Here is an 11,627-nt window from a genome sequence, read left to right as displayed (position 1 = left end):
ACTCTGAAATTGACAGGTAAATGAAAGCGTCAGAAACCTCCCATCAGCAGGGAATGATCCAACAAAGAGAGAAGTTGAAGGAAGGAAGCAGGGAAGGGAGAGAGAGAAAATGATAAAGAGCAGGGGAAGAAGGAAAATGTATGAGAGGAGGAAAAAAAGACTGAACAGACTTTTCTGCACTTTAAATGATCAAAGAAATTGAGAAACCATCCTCAAAGTCTTCATGGAAAAAAATTGAGGCCATTGAATTTTGTAAACAGTGTAGTCTATTTTTAATTGTGAAGGCAAAAATTAAGTTTTTAAAAGAGCAAAAACATAAAATACTGCTACAACTAACATCCAGTATTACCCTTTTAAAAGAAATCATTTAAAAATGCATTTCAACTGAGTAAAGATTAATCATAACTAGAAAGGAAAGAATGGGAATATTGTCATATTAGAAAGAAACTGAAGAGGATGAAACCAGACTAGAGAATAGGAAAGTACACCACGTTGCTGAATGGAGGGAAAAAAGGTGGGATTTAAGTATTAAAATTAAGTAGAGGTAAATATAAGCTTCTAAGTCACAACTGCAAATCCAGTTTTGATAACAAATAGATGTGAATTAACATGCCTTAAAGAAAATATATGTAATATAAATATAGTATATTAATAATCAGCTAGGCCTAAAATTCCAGGTTAGGGAAGGCTCCTGTGGGTGGAGGAAGAAATGAAAGTGTAAAAATTCCCTTTTTCTCAAATGCTTCAGTTTTAATCTTAATTGATTTATAAAATTTTGTTGAAGGATTTTGGGGGGAACTTAAACATAACCATCAGTAGGGTAAAGTTAAGATATAGTCTGTCTATATAACTGATGGAAATATATACATAATAACTATTCACATAAATTATAAATGGTAGGGGTAAAACAAAGTATAAAATCATGTTAGATATCATTGGTTTAGCTTTCTTATTCAAAAGTAAAAGTGTTTACTTTAAGTTCAATGTAAATCCAAGTAAAGGTTATTTGGAAAAGACATATCCAAACAAAATGGCACAAACAAGCTTAAAAAAAACAGAATAAGCAATGATTTATCAGGTAGTTGTAAACAATAAAATAACAAAATATCAAAGGTAGAAATTCTGTTTGCAGAGACAAAAGAAAATTAAATGGGATAAAAGATTATTACTTTAATTAAAGATGCAGTACACATGAGGACATAATACTAATAAACTCTGTTGATGGTCTTGCAAGTTTAGTAGCTGAGAATTTTGAAGAGAACACTCAGAAGCACCTGCCAATACTTCTCTCCCAGCGTCACCACTACCTTATACTCCGCCCTCTTTCCTGTTGCAGGGGACGTGAACATGCCGTGTACAGTGAGGCTGGTGCCTCGTCCTGGGTGCCAGCTCTCATGCTCTGTCAGCTACACACAGACAGTGCTGGAATAATTCTGCTCCTGATTTCCCACATCATCACTTTTTTTCCCGCTCTACACAATCCCCATGCTAGACAATTTCAGCATATAAAAGAAAACAGTTATGTCCCACATTCCCCTCAAATGCTGCCCCATGTCACTCCTCTTATAGCAAAACCCCTGGAAAGAATTTTCAATATATACACTCTCCAGTATCCCTCCTCTCATTCTCTCTTGGACCTGTCTCAAAAGGTTTTCACTCAATTTCAACGTGTCAGAGAAAATGCTCTTAACCAATGTCATCCTACATTTCTAAATCCCATGATCAATTCTCAACCTTCATTGAACTAATAGGAACAAATGATATCATTGATCAGTCTTTTCTCCTTGAAACAGCTTCTTATCTTGGTTTCCACAACACAACACCCTCCATGCTTACCACCTTTATCTCTAGTTTTATCTTCTTAGTTTTTTTCTGCTGGTTCCTTTTCATTTCCATAATCTGTAAATGTAAGAGTACCCTAAGGTCCTTCTCTCTTTTTTTTTTTTTTTTTTTTTGTTTGTCTGTTTGTTTCTTTCTTTCTTTTTTTTTTTTTTTTGTTTTTTTTTTTAACATTTTTTCGTAAGGTCCTTCTCTTTACTATCTGTGCTTATTTTTATAGATTATTTCATCCAGAGTGTATGCTGGTAACTCCCAAACTTAGCTTAAAATGCTTCTTTCAAGAAAAGACTACATATCTAATGTCCACTTGACATCTCTACTTAGATGTTTAATAGGAATCACAAACTTAACATCTTCAAAACTGAGTTTCTGTTATTTTCACATTGTATCTGGATTCTCTGAAAATTCCTTTTCCCATTTAATGGCAACTCCAGTTTCTGGTTGCTTAGACTAAAACAGTTGAAATCACCCTTGATTCCTCTTTTTATCTCATCACCAAATCAATTCCAGAAGCTGTTCTTATGAGTTATATCTTCAGTTCAAGTCTAGAGTCTGAGTACTTCTTCCCGTTTGCACTGTCATCATCGTTGAATAAATCATCATAATTTCTTGCCTGGAAAATAACAACAGTGGCTTAACTGGTTTCCCTGATTCTGTACTTGCCTGGCTACAGTTTATTTTCAACACAGAGGAGAGTGTGATCTTGGTAAAAAAAAAAAAAAAAAAAAAAAAAAAAAAAAAATTTCACCACCCCCTGCTAACAACCCTCCAAAGGCCTTTCATCTCAGAGTAAAAGTAGAAGTCATACAATGAAATTGTAACTTGAAATGTTGGATGAAGGCCATCCTTTCCAGCCTCCTTTGATATAACTCTGACGCTATCTGTCATTGACCCTGTTGTCCACTCTGCTCTAGCCATTCTGGCCTCCTCAGAGACACCCGTGGTCTTCAAATCAGTGTCTTTGTATTCAATCTTCCCTCTCTATGGAATGATCTTTCCCCAAATATCAAAAGAGCTAGATCTCTCACTTCCCTCAGGTCTAACCCATCAGTTGTCTTTTCGTCAAAGTATTCCCTGGCCAGTCTAGGTTAACAATTCGGCTTCTCCTTGACATAATATCACTCTCTTGCCACTTCACTTTTTTCATCTTAGCACTTAATATTATCTAACATCCTATATTTTATTTAAATATTGGTTTATTTGTTTAGTCAGTTTATTGTCTACTAAGTTCCCCAGATATGGGTCCCTATCAGTTGATTCTACTTAATGGTGTGCAAGAGTTAGCTCATCCAAGCTCACAAGAGCCTGTTGTTAGGTTTTCAGAAATGTTATGAGCCAACACAGCCAGTACTATAAATAGATAAATAATAAATACTATACACTTACAATTAATCATTTTAAAATCAGAAGTATTAAGCACTCTAACTGCTTCCTAAGAATTTTACTATATTTTAGCAATTTCTATGATCTTGAAGTTACTTAAGTCTATTTTATCTATATTGTGGAAATATTCTACCGTCAAATCTCATTATTCACAGTAATTATGTTTTATAAAGTCATAATAAGACCCAAATTAGTGAATACTGAACTATTGCTACCAGGAGAAATACAGGGTTAGGGTGCTGTGAGTCTCTGGTCCTGACATTTTCGTCGACTAATCAATACATAACCTTGTTTTATGCACGTTTTTGTTTAAGCATACCTATTTAAAATATATGGTTGTCCATTAACGTTACGTTTACAGCCACCAGCACTGTAACTCGTGCCTGGACAGAGCTTATCTAACACACGTATGTTCTCCGTAAGGCACATCACAGCCTTTTTGCACTAGACACTAGACAGCACTTCAGCACTAACCCTGGGGGACATTTTCAACAGCAAAATCACTAACAAAAAGCACAAGAAAACAAAAACCCCCAAACATGTGGCAGTAGATCACAAAAAGGGCATTTATTTGTAGTACAAGAGCTGAAATAAGAAGGCAAAAACGTCTCCTTGTTCAACCTCAGCTGGGAACATGAGTATCAGGTGACTCACATTTTTGCCATTCTGTGCATATTCATGACTGACTATGAAAAGAGTGTGAGTGTTGATCTGAAGATTACATACAGGTTTTAGCAAGTGGGCTAAATCACAGACACGAAATTGGCAAATCATAGGATCAACTGTACAGTGATGAGCTGAGTCATGTAAAATGCTTCCCAGATCTGCGTTCAAGGATGTCAAGGTGGTAGTTTTAAACTGTGCATGGTGGAATTATATACAACAGTGAAACTGACAAATATTGCAAATTAGGTTTTTATTTCTTGTGTGAGTGATCACATAGACTTAAGAAAGTAACGGAAAAAATACTAATAATATAGACCAAGCTTACATTTGTAGCCATTACACTGTGAATAGCACAAAAACCAAGGAACTATTCTTCCAGTAGTTGAAAAATATTATCCAATTAGCAAAGAAGCCACTCATGTTATGGATAATGATGATGTTCCAACATGTCTTTGTTGTTTTACTTTTCATTTTAGTCATTAATGTACACAAAACTATCAGCTAACATTCATGTTGAATCTACTGTTTATCTACACTGATTTGCAATCCTACTTTGCTTAGGGATTTGATAATTCATCAAAAAATCAATAGAAAAGGGCTTCTCAGAGAATGCCTTGGCTGTATGGAATTTACAACGTAGAATATTGTACGCTTCATGATTACTTGCATACTGTCTCTTATACATTCTTCGTAGCAATAAAATTTGTATTAAACACACGTATAAGGCATACAGTTTTCCTTTTCTCTGAGAGCAGTCACGCCTTTATCAGATACACACAGCAGTTCTGACAGTCCACTCTCAGTTTATGCATCCAGTGTACTCCACGGTCAACCGAGTCGCCTCACGCATGTCAAGAAGCCATCTTTGAGAGGTCTGTTTTAAAATGAGTCCCAGTTGGTTCCCTCCTGTGTGGCCCACATGTGGACCATGGGAAGCCCTGCTGGCAGTGGAAAAGCAGCTCTTTTTCAGTGTATTTTTCTCTCTTCATAGACTGTTTCCCAGAATATAGACCCACCACTCACCCTTCAGCTTTCCTGGGCCTGAGTCAGACATCAGTTTAATGTTTCCCAAACTCCTAGGTGAACATATCACGCTTTCTGACTTGTCTCCTTGCAGCTCCTCTTGAGGTGATTTCAAGTGGCGTGAAGTGGAGGGGAAGCACTCTTCTCCCCTTTACAGGAATGGGAGGAGAAAATTGAATTTATCTGAGTTATAAGATAGCAAATACAGAAAGTAGTTAACAGATATAAATACTATTCTAAGTGAATAAATTCCAAGCTAATAGAAAATACTGATGAAACAAATGATCTTTTTTAAAATTTAGTAATACTAAGATTTGGTTAAGAAGGTGTATATAGCTTCAACAGACAGATAATGATACAAGATTGACCTTTGAAGAAGGCTTCCAGGCCAACTGGTTTTATTTATGAACTACTCACCCCCAAACTAGTTGCTATGCTATAAAATCTATCCAGAGAATAGAGTAAGATAGTAAGGTAGTTACTGTCTCATGAAAATAACAAAACTTTGATATTAAAACTCATGAAAACTCAGGAAGTAAAATTATAGAATGATGGCACTAATGAACAGATGTAGGAACTCTAAGTGAAATATGGCAAATAAATTCCAATCATTTATAAAAGAATCATTCATCAGGATAAAGTAATTTTTAATCCAGGACACATAATAGTGAAAGTGATAATTACAGTGATGCTGAGGATAGCTAAAACTTATTGAGCATTTACAATGTTCCATGTATTGTTTCAAGCATTTTTACATACATTAGATCATTCATTCCAAACAACAAACCATGTATGCTGTATTATCTCCATTTTACAGATGAGAGAACTGTTAAGTGAGTAAACATTAAAACATGAACATAAGAAAAAAGCATATCATGTCAGTATAAAAGACATTTGGAAATATTTGAACATTAATTAAATGAAAATCTTTTAACATTAATTAATTAAATGAAACAAATGTATGCCTCTAACATGATTGAAATATCTCAAAATAAGAGTAATATCTTTCTTAGAGGGAAACACCAGCATGAAATTCAAGACAAAGATATGCTATCTAATTTCTAAAGTTCCCTTATAGAAATATGGTGTAAAAGGAAATGACTACAAATATTTGAAATAGAGGGGAAATATGATTATTTAAAGTCATTGTAGTTAAATACCTAGAGAATGCATGTTAACTTGCTAAAACAGATGTCTAAAAATAAACATTTTGTATTTATCCACAGTAACAGTGATGACAAGACCTCAATCACACATAGTAAATTTTTGGTACTTAAAAAAAAATGTCTGGGATCTATGTGAAGAAAGCTATGATCATTTTTGAGTTGAAAGAAAGACTCTCAAGTTCATTTTAAAAATAAATAAGTGCATATAGGCATTAAAAATGAGAGGAATAGAAGAGGCTTTTTTTTCTGATAAGGAAACATGTTACAAAGCTAGCACAATTAAAATCAACTTAAACTCAACAGAAAGTTAGTGGAATAGAATAGATAACCCAGAAACAGATCCCAGGAAAATTTTTCTCAAGTTTAGGGTCCCCAAGTGTCACCTATCAATGTTGCTTAAAATATCCAGTTTCTGGGATCCTATCCAAAAGCATCCTGGCTACGTCTGGCACTATTTACGTACAAGCACACAACGAAATTCTGATGCATATGGTCTATGTATTACTTTGATGTGTGATAAAGCAAATACTAAACCCAACAGAGGAAACATTGCAATAATGTTGGTAAGTATTGCTATGAAAAATTACAGTCTTAAATTATTAAAAGTAAAATACTAATGAATTAAAGAGTTACATATAAAGGAGAAAATAAAAGCTAACGTAAAACGTATAACCCCATGGCCCCAAATGTTGCATCAAATCACCCTAGGTGCAAAGGGTCAATTCAGGGGCACCATGGGATGTTTCACAATTTCAAGGGAAGCATAACAATTTTTTGACATATATTAGACATATCACAAGCTGCTAGTTCCAGACACACAGTTTTGTCATTAGATTGATTAGCTACGTTTGTTTCATTGGCATCCTTTTTTTTTAATTGTAAGAATAGCTATGATAGAAGCAAATACAGTGTAAAATTCACTGTGTGTCAGGGAGTGTGGTGGATTTCAGTCTGAGATTTGAGAAGTTGTACAGTACTCATTAGACACACAGGCCCATTAATAATTGAGGTTATGTAAGAATACAATTTTTAAATGTTTTCAATTTATGTGAATTTTTTTTCAAACAGCTATTAGTAGGACATAAATATTTCTTAAATTGTTTGTACCTAATTACTTAGTGGTAGTAGGTATTTTTTTGATGCCAAATACCCTGAAAAAATTACTTAGACATTAAGGGAGCTGTGACCTGAGAGAGTTTATATAACTTACAAGCAGAAGAAAGTATGGGTTACTTTTTAGTTGATCTTTGAAATGAAAGGATTATTTGAGCAATAGAAATAGCAGTGATAACATTAATAGTAAAACTAATACTTATTTATCAAGTACTTACTATTTAAGATCCTGAGCTTAAAGTTTTATGTGAACTATCCCATTTCTTTATCACAAAGATCTTTTGAGATAGGTTTTGTTTCAATCTCAACTGAGATGTAGAGTAATTAACTTTCCCAAGATGGTATAGCTAGCTGGTATATTAACCCAGGTGTTAAAATATAGTATAATTCTGTATTTAAATATGGCAAACAGTTAATAATATATAAAGAGTTCTCACTGGATATTTAGAAAAGCACTCAAAAATACCAATGGAAAAATGAATAAAATCCATGAATAGGTAATTCACAAAAGAAATAATGCATAAGAAGTCGATACAGAAGAAAAATAAAAAATAAACCTTACTAGTAATACAGTAATTCAAATTAAAACTCTAAATATTTCAACATCAGATTGAAAGCCCTGTAAGAGCAGCAGTCACAGACTTTTATGTCTGTGTTTGTTATATATCAACCATCAATCAGTTTTTCAAAAGAATGAGCATTCTGCCCTTTTACCTTATAAAGATTTAAATATTTATTAATTTTCTCCTCAAATAATTATTGAGTGATTTTTTGAACGTCTAACTCTGCTGGTTCTTAGATACAGGAGAGAACAACACAGACATAGCCCTGGTGTGGTGGAAATCATTATCTATGGATGTCAGGATGCTGAGATGCAGTGAGATAGGAATTCTCATACATTGCCATTGGTGGAAGTGCAGCTGGATACAGGCTTTCTGGAAAACACTTTGACAGCATGTGACAAGAGTCTGAAGAGTGACTCACCCTCTAATTCCACTTTTAAGAATCTTTCCTAAAGACATAGTCAGAAAGACACTAAAAGATTTGCTTTAATGGACCTTCATCATAGCATTATTTATGAGAGCAAAACTTTGAAAGTAGCAATGGTCAATAACCAGTGAATTGTTAAGTAAATTATGGCAGTCTGTAGGAGACAATATTAGGCAGTCAAGGAAAACCATATTTTTGAAGAGTATTTAATAGTGTGGAAAGTATGCTTTGTGATCCAGGAGGAATAAGGCAAACTTTAAAAACTATTATTAATGAATCTTTAAAAATCTCTAAAACTCCAGTAGGAAAAAAGAGGGGCATGCAGTTGGAATCCAGCATTAACAGCAACACACACACACGTGTACCCACTCAAACATAGTTTTGGGGAAAAAAAAAGGATTAGAATATTCAAGGTAGTTATATCTGGGGTTAAGTTTGAGACTATGGGTAACCTAAATTTTTTTTCTGCTGTATTATTTAATAAAGTAACTCTCCATATCTGTGGTTTTGATACCCCTGTACTCAACCAACTGCAGATCAAAAATCTTTGAAGAAAATTTTAGAAAGTTTCAAAAAGCAAAACTTTAATTTGCCTCATCCTGGCAACTATTTACGTATCATTTGCATTGTATTTATAACTATTTACATAATATTTATATTGTATTTTGTATTATAACTAACCTAAGTATTTGGAAGGGTGTGAGTAGGTTATATGCCAATACTGTGACACTTTGTACAAGGCACTTGAGCATCTGCAGATTTTGGTATCCACAGGGGTCCTGGAATCAGTCCTCCTGCAGATATCAACGGACTTTAAAAAAAAAATTTTTTTTGAAGTGTCATTGATTTACAATGTTAGGTTCAGGTGTACAGCAAAGTGATTCAGGTATACATATACAAACATACATATTTTTTCTTTTCAGCTTCTTTTCCATTATATGTTATTATAAGAAATTGAATATAGTTCCCTGTGCTATACAGTAGGCCCTTGTTGTTTATCTACTTTATATGTAGTAATGTGTATCTAGTAATCCCCAACCTCTAAATTACCCTTCCCTGCCTTTTTCCCTTTGGTAACCATAGTTTGTTTTCTATGTCCATGAGTCTATTTTTGATTTGTAAATAGAATATGTATCATTTTTTAAGATGCCACGTATTAGTGATATCATATGGTATTTGTCTTTCCCTGTCTGACTTCACTCAATATGATAATCTCTAGGTCCATCCATGTTGCTGCAAATGACATTATTTCATTCTTTATTATGGCTGAGTAATATTCCATTGCATATGTATACCACATCTTCTTTATCCAGTCATCTGTTGATGGGCATTTAAGTTGTTTCCATTCTTGGGTATCATAAATAGTGCAGCTGTGAACATTGGAGTGCATGTGTCTTTTCAAATTGTACTTTTCTCTGGGTATATGCCTAGGAGTGGGATTGCTGGATCATACAGTAAGTCTATTTTTAGTTTTTTAAGAAACTTCTATACTGTCCTCCATAGTGGCAAAACCAATTTACATTCCCACCAACAATGTAGGAGGGTTCCTTTTTCTCCACACCCTCTCCAAGAGACTTCTGTACTAAACATTTTGTCCAATGTGCTTGCATTGTTTTCTATAATAAAATAACTTGAATAAAAACAAGTAGTAAGTAATAACAGTGAGAATTTAATAGAAATATAAATGAGAAATGAATGGTGATAAAAAATAACTCCATAATTGTCAGTCAGTTAAGCATATGGCTTTAAAGGTCTTCAAAAGCAGTGAAAATAAGTTTGTTTAAGGCAATAATTTAAAGTATAAAGATACTTATTTATTCAACATTTGTTTATATTTATTATTTATAAGGTATTATATCATCCAGGTGCTAAGTTAATTAGACAATTATTTTATAATCTAATAAAATAGATTATTTTATAGCTATCAGTATTTTATTGAAGCATAACTAACTAGACAGAGACAATACTCAGTTGGTCTCCAGTTCAGAAAATAACTAAAAGAAAAAAAATGTATATATATACACACTTTGCCAAAAATAATTATTACATATTTCCCTCAGGGATTCTCAGCCTTCTTTGGAGGAATAGGAGGATATCAGAGTGGGCAAAATGGGTTCAGAATTGCCCAAGAGCAAGGCAAGATCACAGCCAACAAGACTGAGAGTGACGTCACCAACTTAAATCAATGCTCATGATGGTAAAACACCCTACAGGGAGAGGCTGTGATGGGAAAGAAAAGATCAGGAAACCTAAGCAGTTTTTGTATCCTGAGTTACAATGGACCAACTGGAAAAAGACACATATCAAGGATGCCCAGAGGTAGAGCTAAGCAAAGAGCAGCAAGTCCACAAGCAGAGGTGGGTGAGTCTCTTTAACAAGAAAATGGGCTGAATCGTGAACAGAGTCAGGCTCAACACAAAGCAACTGTAGGCCGAAGTGACATACTTTTAGGTATTTTTTATCTGAGAAATATGGTTCCCACATAAACCTCTATCTCCTTTTGTACCAGAATACAGAACACTCATTATCGTCTCTGAATTATGTGTCTTAACACTGAAAATATCCTGTTAAAAAGGCAAACTGAGCATGTTAAAATTTTTAAGAGTTTATTTGAACAAAAAATAATTTGAATTGGGCAGCATCCCATCTGGCAGATGGAAAGGATCTTCCAAGACCTGTACAAAATAAAACACTACATAGACAGAAGGGAGCAGGAGCTCGGAAGTTATATGCTAGGTAAGAAAGCAGGTTGGTTATCGCAAGGTTACTTTCCTTTAGGGGCTGCTAGGGACCTAGTAGGAAAATTATCTAACCTAGTACACATCAGGTGACTTCTGATTGACTGGTTTAAGATTCCATGTCTGGGAAAACCCAAACTAATTAAGTCAATTTGGTGACATGGGAGTAAGGCTTAGCATAAGCAACTCAATTTTGGACCTGTTGTCATGTTATTAACACTTTATTCCCTTTAATAATAATTTTAAAATTTTTTCCTAAACCTTTTTCTGTATGAATTATCATTTTTTGTTTTTTGTTAATTTTATCTAATCACTCTATAAACCCCTACCATCACCATTATCTTCATCTCCATTTTGCCCATAAAAAATCTGTTAAAATTAATCACTCTTGTAAGAAATTAAAACTATGCCAGAAAGTAGAAAAATATAATGCTGTTCATTGCATACAGTGTTCAGGGCAAATCTGGTACGAATTCATCTAGGAATGGAAAACAAAGAAAATGTTAAACTAAGTGAAATTGTCATCTCACACATCTGTCTACAAATAGATTTTTAAAATTATTTTAGAGAAAAAAATCATTGAGGCCATCAGGCAGTACAAATCAGCTCTCTAAACAGGCAAAGAAGATACTGGAATATAGCTGCAGAAAAATAGAATATAAAACAAAGGAATAATAACCAACGTTGCTTGGTAGATCTAATCTAGAAT

This window comes from Camelus dromedarius, chromosome 6 (genome assembly GCF_036321535.1).
Source record: "Camelus dromedarius isolate mCamDro1 chromosome 6, mCamDro1.pat, whole genome shotgun sequence".
NCBI lineage: Eukaryota > Metazoa > Chordata > Mammalia > Artiodactyla > Camelidae > Camelus > Camelus dromedarius.
This window is presented reverse-complemented; position numbering follows the sequence as displayed.